Source organism: Pavona decussata, unplaced genomic scaffold, assembly GCF_977016875.1.
Source record: "Pavona decussata unplaced genomic scaffold, jaPavDecu1.1 SCAFFOLD_155, whole genome shotgun sequence".
Classification (NCBI taxonomy): domain Eukaryota; kingdom Metazoa; phylum Cnidaria; class Anthozoa; order Scleractinia; family Agariciidae; genus Pavona; species Pavona decussata.
Genome location: NW_028145567.1, coordinates 2,316,587 through 2,325,424, shown reverse-complemented (window position 1 = coordinate 2,325,424; position 8,838 = coordinate 2,316,587). Strand labels below are relative to the sequence as shown.

General features: G+C 37.2%; 1 long non-coding RNA gene across 1 annotated transcript; it reads left to right on the top strand.

The window, feature by feature from the left end:
- The first annotated feature begins 3,487 nt into the window (after positions 1-3,487).
- LOC146465830 (uncharacterized) lies at positions 3,488-4,628 on the top strand. Its single transcript, XR_014868162.1, has 3 exons — positions 3,488-3,543; positions 3,595-3,959; positions 4,451-4,628. It is a non-coding gene; the product is annotated as an uncharacterized LOC146465830 (long non-coding RNA).
- Positions 4,629-8,838: the final 4,210 nt, after the last annotated feature.

Genomic DNA, 8,838 nt, shown 5'->3' with positions numbered 1-8,838 from the left:
ATTTGCTCTTGCCGAAATATTGTTTGTTTATTTTGTTGTTTATATTTTCCTCAAAGATTGTCCTTTGCCGGAAAGAAATCCTGAACAACGTTTGATATTTATTAAGCTCAAAATATGTCATGATGCGGAAAGAGCAGTCAAGAACATTACAATCGGGTGCCAAAACCTGGAAAATAATCATGACGATTGGAAAAGTTTACAACTCTGACTTTTGAACCAGACAGCTACATTGTAGCTCAAGGTAAGTGTATAAATCGTTTTGTTTTTTAAATTTATAAATCTTTAACTTAACTATCTAGCTAAAACCTAAACCTATGAACAGTTGAAACATTTTGTGGTTGTTGTACGTAGGTTGCGTTTGTTCAGCTTGTTCATAACAAACTGCCCTTTAACATTCATTCACAAGGAGTGAATGATTTGCGCAACGAAAACTGACTTCAGTGATAAAAAATGCAAAGATCGTTTTTACACCGGGCTTACTTCCTTAATTAAAGGACAATTTTAGAATACAGGATGTGGTTGCGCAAAAAAGGTCTTTACATCACAGCGCTTGCGTTCAGGTCAAATTCATGGAAACATGGACAGATCTGGGTGCTTAACCACATGTAAATACCCGCTAAAAGGAATAATGTCATGAAGATTCTGGGCTTTAATGTGTCAAGACGAACAGATCAGGGAAAAATACTGAGCTCTTGACTTGATTATTGAGAAACAGTAAGGCATTCGGCCAGTTTCTCTTGTTTCCGATACATTTTGTACACAACGGGCCAAGTGATCCCAAGGCGCGAATTTTTAGTGTATATTGGACATGCGAATTTTAACCAGTAAAAACAAAGGAAATGGTTGAAACGTTTATCTTAAATCGGTTTCAAAGATTGTTATTTTTAATTCTAATGCGGTAATTTACACAACAGTAAAGAGGCAAACAAATACTGAACGATTTAAGAAAGGTGACAGTTGGTTATCATTTTGCAATTGAAACTTATTAATTGATTTCAGTTTTAATACTTTATATTAGATGTATACAGCTATTTCAATTAACGTTGTCGGATCAAAATAAAGCTAAAAGACAAGACCGCAATGTTTTGTGGGATTATTTTTTATGAATAATTTCATCAAAATTATACCTGCACGTGCAGGTCATTGTACTGCTAATTACAACCTTTTGTTTTCTCCAGGCATGACTGATTTTGATGAATTTATTCATAAAAATCCCACGTAAACTTTCGGTCTTGTCTTTTAGCTTCATGCTTTGAACCGACAACGTTAGTTGAAATGACTGTAACGTTGTCGGTTCAAAGCATGAGGCTAAAAGACAAGACCGAAAGTTAACGTGGGATTTTTATGAATAAATTCATCAAAATCAGTCATGCCTGGAAGAAAACAATAGGTTGTAATTAGCAGTACAATGACCTGAACGTGCAAGGATGATTTTGAAGAAATTATTCATAAAAAATTATCCCACAAAACATTGCGGTCTTGTCTTTTAGCTTGATTTTAACCCGACAACGTTAATTGAAATAGCTGTATACTTTTGTTGAAATCTTGAACATAGAAAAGGCGCTTCTTGATTCAAGTTTCTTTTTCTATCTTTGTTTTACTAACAACTTTCCCTGTGCGCATTCTGTTGGGAAGTTTTCAGTGCACACTATTGCTTTAGATTTAGAATTTTACCAGCGTAAGCGTGAAGATTTCTTAGTCACATTGCACTATAATTACGAGCCAAATTTTTTTTCTTATTCTATGAAGCTCATCAAAATTCTTTTTTAGATATATCATTTGCAAGACTTCACATGAGAACACCTTTGCCAGGAGAGGCCGGACATCCAACGGAATGGAGCAGAACAAAAGAGATAAAGAACAAAGAAACTTAGTCGAAGACCTTTTATGGTCTTGGTATCGTAAGCTTTTTCTTATCTTTTACTGGGGCAGGGTTAATTAAGGGGGGTAGATTAATGAGCTCTGAATGGACCCTTCTTCTATATAATTTAGCCTTAATTATATTTTATTTGTAAATATGTTCGATCTCCGATTTTTTTCGACGACTTTTTAAATTTTGATCGGTTGCTCCGGTTTCATCATTTGCTGTTTGGATTCATCACCTTTGGCTTTTCGACGGATTGGCGTCTAATTGGCTTTTTTCGGTTTTTTTCGCTTTTTCCACTATTGGTTTTCTCAAACGATTGGCTGCTAATTGGCTTTCTCGACCGTCGTTTTGCGATTTCGTTTTCGTTTTTCGCTTCGATGTCCGGTTTCGTTGCCGCCTTTTTGCGCTTTTTGCATGTCGCGCGCGCTAATGGCTTCAGCCCAGTAGCAGAATTTTTTCTGCCACTGGGGCGAACCAATCAGGGTAAAGTTCCATTCAGATTTTTCTTAAGTCCAATCCTTCGAGTCCAATTCTTGGGTGAAGCAGACTCGATGGACCGGACAATAAACTTGTGTGTGCTTGAACGCTTTTTTGAGTACACCAGGCCAGTTGGTATCTTGTTACCAGCTGGCTTGAGTACTTAGTGGGATGTAGATGGGTTTATTTACTATTCGATAGCTTTTCTTCATGTTAATAGTATTTTTCGGGGTGAAGGTGCGTTTCATGAGGCACTTTTGAACTTTGGTTTATCACGAAGGTGACCTCAGTTGGAAGGGTGCTTTTTTTAGATGTGCCTTCCCTCTCATGAGAAAATGACAATTATAACGAAATGGGAACTGTGCAAAAGCCAAATTATTTTAGGATAAAACCAGTTTAGTTTAATTGCACAGAACCCGACAGCTGAGTGAACTTAGTTGTGTCTTTTTCTTTTTTTCGTCGGCGTTCAAGTCGAAATTTACTTTCTTGTTCAACTTTCTTTTTCTAAGATAATCCATAGCCTGAGTTAAGTTGTTTAACTTTACTCTCGCTTTTTGGATTATCACAGGAGAAGACACTCCTGTAACAAGCTTGAGATCGAATCCTGAATTCGACATTCAAGCGCCTTCAAGCATACTATTGCGATTCTGCTGGTCTTGTCGGCTTTTTTAGAATGTTTTTTGTTTTTCCGTTCGATCTTTTTTTCTCGCCGATTCGATCTTTTATGGTCCTTTGTTCAGTAAATAGAAAAAATACGACAGCAGACGTTTTGCTTTTTCTGTGGATTGCCCATACTACTACTTTCTCTTTTGATTGGGTATAACATTAATTCGTTATTCTCATTATTACTTTCTTCCAGCCTTAATAAGCTCACTATTTTCACTTTTGTAATAGTGATTGTCATAAGCATGTGGTTAGTCATAATCTTGCCTTGATGGCGTTTTGGTTGTTAAGAAATGTATGTAACTTTTACGCCACGCATAACCTTTTATTGGTATTTCATTACAGACACTTCAATGTAGACTTCATATAAACTATTAACTTTTGTAATAAGAGAGGGTCGCGATTATCGGTTGTAATTTGGTGGGTAGCATAAACTTGTTTCTTAGCGTCTTATGGCATTATTTATCAAGTTAGCTAAGAAGACGCGGGAGTTCATGAAATGTTAGACATTCCATGGGCTGGTCGCGCGTATTTCCGTAGAAATTTAGACATAACGTAAACTGCTTTTGCGTTTACATAAAATTCAGCGGTGCGGGAGTTCTTGGAAAGACTTGTATTCCAGGGGCTGGTCGCGCGAATTTGTGAAGTTAGACAATTTAGTTAGAGCTCGATCATGATGGCAAGCTGAAGAGGACATGCATGGAATATGAAAGAAGAGGAAGAACATCTAAGAAGAAAGCAAAGGACAAGATGAAGAGGATGCAAAATCTCAAGAATCAATGTGAAGACTCAACGTTCCAAAGGCAGAAAGGAAAAGAACTGAAGTGGACTCAAGTCAAGATGGAAACCAGCCAGCAACATTATCAGTACCAAAAACCTGGAGAAAAGTTCTGACGAATGGAGAAGATTGTGGCTCTGACGTTTGGACCAAACAGCTGTATTGTTACTAAAGGTAAATGATTGCCTTAATTTAAATCTGCTAGTTCGCGCCTACATAGCTCATAAAACTATGAACGGTTTCAGCTTATTGTGGTTGGTGTAGTTCACATGTGCATGTTTAACACATGACAAAAGGTGTTCCACATCATTTTATGTGCCTGAAAAGAGAGAACTTTGCGCAACGGAAACTGAATGACTACAACCCTAATATTAAAAACACATTTTTACGTTTGAATTGTAGGTTTACTTAGTGGGTTATATACACGACCTTCACGCCTTCAGTTAAAATTCGCGGGGAACCTTAGGCTTTCCGAATACTTCAAAGAATGTAATGGTTTGCTAAAATAGTACTTCCAAATGTCTGGCTGAAATCAGTTACAAAACAACTAGTATTTTACCAATAATCTAATATCTCAATAGTATGACTCAATTAATTTCGTTCTCATGAACAGCTACAGCTATTTCTTCATTTCTATGATACTCATCTAAGTTTCTCTTTCTTAGCTGATTGCAAGACTTCTCCTTGGAATAATCGCCGGCTAGGGTGATCTTCGCCGCAAGAAGACTTCCTTAGAACATGATGATTGTATTGCAGCACTGAATAGAGAAGACAACGACCTTTTATGGACTTGGTATGGTGGTATGCTTTTACTCATCTTTAAATGGTACAAAGTTACTTAAGGAGGGGTACCTAAATATGGCGGAATGGGGGACGACCTGCACCATTTGCAAAGTCTTACACGGTTGGTCGAAAGAACAAAAGGACGAAAAACAGAACAATGATCGTAACCCTAAAAAAACAATGCAATTGCAGTTTATAAGGGTACAGTGAAAAGAGTTTCGAAAGGTGCAGGTCTATAGGTGAATGGAGCGTCGGGGTGTTACTGAGTCCGTTCAATGTGTCTGATCTCTCCGATTTTCAGTTGCGATGATTTTTTTAATATTTAATTAGCTGTTCTTTTTCATAGCACTTTTCGACTGGTATTTCTACAGATTGACTGCTAAATGATTTGTTCGACCCTTTTTTGTCCGATTTAGTTTGTGCTTCAATGGTGACACTGAGAAAATACTTCTTGATCAGTATCTCTTTTTGACTTTCTTTAACTAAAAGTTTTAACAACGTGAAACTCCTTAAAGTATATCAATTAGATGCCCTTTGATTAATTTCAATATAAACGTTTGCTATTTATTCAATTTTGTATATTTTACTCATTCTAGTTTATCTTTCTAAAGAAGAACAAGTGAAACACTTCACGTAAGGTCAAGTGGTCGTCTTCACCAGAAAAAAGAAAGCTCGTCGAAGATTTTTTATGGTCTTGGTATCGTACGCTTTTTCTTATCTTTTACTGGAGCAGGGTAAATTAAGGGGGGAGGGGGGGGGGGTAAATTAATGAGCTCTGAATGGACCCTTCTTTCGTCTATATTATATAATAGTGTATTTTATCCGTGAAAATATGTTCGCGTATGCCATGACTTTTTTTTAATTTTTGATGTGCTGTTCTCGATGTTGTTGACTTTGATGTTTTTGAAGAACAAGAACAAGAAGAACAAGAAGAAGAACAACAACAACAACAAGAAAAATTAGAAGAACAAAAACAAGAAGAAGAAGAAGAAGAAGAAGAAGAAGAACAAGAACAAGAACAAGAAGAACAAAATGAAGAACAAGAAGAAGAACAAGAAGAAGAAAAACAAGAACAAGAAAAACAAGAACAAGAACAAGAACAAGAAGAACAAGAACAAGAAGAACAAGAAGAAGAACAAGAACAAGAAGAACAAGAAGAACAAGAACAAGAAGAACAAGAAGAAGTAGAACAAGAAAAAGAACAAGAAGAACAAGAAGAACAAGAACAAGAAAAACAAGAACAAGAAGAACAAGAACAAGGAGAACAAGAAAAACAAGAAGAACAAGAACAAGACGAGCAAGAACAAGGAGAACAAGAAAAAGGAGAACAAGAACAAGAAGAACAAGAACAAGAAGAAGAACAAGAACAAGAAGAAAAAGAACAAGAAGAAGAACAAGAACAAGGAGAACAAGAAGAAAAAGAAGAACAAGAACAAGAACAAGAAAAACAAGAAGAAGAACAAGAACAAGAAGAACAAGAACAAGAACAGGAAGAAGAAGAAGAACAAGAACAAGAAGAAGAAGAAGAACAAGAAGAAGAACAACAACAAGAAGAACAAGAAGAAGAACAAGGAGAGCAAGAAGAAGAACAAGAACAAGAAGAAGAACAGCAACAAGAAGAAGAACAACAACAAGAAGAACAAGAACAAGAAGAAGAACAAGAGGAAGAACAAGAGGAAGAACAAGAAGAACAAGGAGAACAAGAAGAAGAACAAGAACAAGAAGAAGAACAGCAACAAGAAGAAGAACAAGAACAAGAAGAACAAGAACAAGAAGAAGAACAAGAGGAAGAACAAGAGGAAGAACAAGAAGAACAAGGAGAACAAGAAGAAGAACAAGAAGAAGAACAAAAAGAACAAGAACAAGAAGAACAAGAAGAAGCTAAGAACAAGAAGAAGAAGAACAAGAAGAACAAGAAGAACAAGGAGAACAAAAAGAAGAAGAACAAGAAGAAGAACAAAAACAAGAACTAGAACAAGAAGCACAAGAACAAGAAGAAGAACAACAACAACAACAAGGACAAGGAGGACAAGAACAAGGAGAACAAGAAGAAGAAGAACAAGAAGAAGAACAAGAACAAGAACAATAAGAAGAAGAAGAACAAGAAAAAAAAGAAGAACAAGAACAAGAATTAAATAAATCAAGATAATTGATGAGAAAAGAGATTTTCATTGCAAATAACCTCGCTCTAAACTTTTTTCTCTCTTAAGTTTTCGGTGGGTTTGCTTGATTGAGTGGTGTTAAACTGAAGGCTTGTCAGTTTTACTGTTGAGTTGGATTTTGGTGCGCTCTTTCGCTACTTCTAAAGATTCTTTCTATACATTTGGTGTTTTCTTCCTGAGAAACTTTTTCTCGGCCAGTCGTAATCTGAAAAACATAGTGCTTCTGATATTTTTCGATCACTTCCAATCAGTTTTGCTAGGATCTTGCCACATATTGATATCTTTTATTCCCCTGTAATATCTAAGGATTCTTCCTGCGGAAGTTTTCTTAACTCTCAATAATTCTACCCACGTATGTCTGAAAATTCTTTCCTTGCTTTCTACTGTCCCGTATTGATACATTGCCCTTATGTGAAGCTTATCAATGTTGCGGTGAGCGATCGCCATAGCAGAGTGCCACCCACCATTTTCATTCTTTGCTCCGACCGGCCGTCTCCGGCAGTTTTTTGACTCCATACTCTAGTTCTACCTTTATTGTGCTCTCGTTCTAAGTTCTTTTTTAATGTCTGCTGTTAATTATGTATCTGATTGAATTCTGATTTCTGAGACGTGAGCAATCTGCACTAAAATCTCATCCCTTTTTTCCGATTGACTTCTCCATTCGTTTTTCCAGGTGCCTCGGGGAGCATCTTTAATTAAATGTTGTCTTCGTTTGTCTTGAAGAGTTTTTAATCTTATGTTGTTATATTATTCAGGGTAATCTCTCCCACAATTCTTGAGAATTTGCGCTGGTTAAGCTAAACAGTCTACACAACCTACACCGCCTGTCCATAGTTTCTCCATTTGTTTTAATTTGCTTTTATAAGCAGTGCGTGTTTCCTCGCCGAACTTATTCACTGCGCTTCGCCCCATTTCTTTCCTCCGTCCGTCGATCGAAGCTCCACGTGGTAATCATTTGCTTGCGCACGTATCCAGCTTTTCGACTAACCATCAGTACAAGTCGTACACTATTTCACTGGAACCGATCGATCAAGAGTGACTCGCGCTTTGTCTTCAGATCAAAGTACTTTCAGCATTGTTTTTCGGCCTTTTACTTCTCTATGAGCTTCTTATTATTGGCTCTGTCAACTTCACTGTGCCAACTTTCTCCTGTGCCTTATATGCAATCTGCCTTCTGTCGCTCTTTTTTCCTCAATCGCGTGTTCGTGTCTTGCAAAGTCGATTTTTCTCCACAATCTCCATATTTCGTACTTGCTCCGCGCGAATCGTTAGCATTCACCGCCGGCACCTTAAATCCTCTGCAGTTCCTTCGATCGCCACATACTATTAATTTGCTGCCTTTTCTAGCCTAGTTTCGTGTTAACGGTCTGTCGGTTCATGTTACTCAGTCCTTCACTCTTCCAAGCGTAATCTTCTCTGATCTACATAACAACGTTTACTTAGTTTTTATAAATTCTCGTATCACCTTGTTTTCGCTCAATTGTTCAATTGAACGACAACAGTTCAATTGTTCGGCTTTCTTCTGCTTACCACATTTTGCGTCGTTTAATGTCGCGCTAACCATGTTGTTCTGCTCGCGATCAACTCCAAACTTTGTGTGCCAGATCAGTGGAGAAAGATGAAGTCTCTCTCTATAGCATTGCGGCTTTAATATTAAAACATGGAGGGGAAACTTCTGATGTTTTAATATAGCTTTTGAATTTAAAGATTAAGCCCATGTGAAAAACTAATTTGTTTTGTAGATAACGGTGTCACTATTATTAATATTTCGATAATTTGTGCTGGTTAACTTAACCAGTCTTCCCAGCCTTCAACACCTATTCATAATTGCTCCGTTTCGTTTCGCTTCTACTGATAAACCTCGCGCGTTTCCACGCCGAACTGATTCATGCAAAACTTCGGGCTATCGTGCAAACTAATTCCTCTTCGGCTTTATAGAACAGCAACTTCATACCTCGAACAACGTGAAATCGTTTAGCAGCTCTTATCATGACGATCGCCTTACATTCTTGCCTTTTTTCGTGTTAACTCATCGTACTTAGCTTTATTTCCTTCCTTTCGATTCCTTCGTCCGTCGACGTTCCATGTGAAAAAACATTTGCGTATTT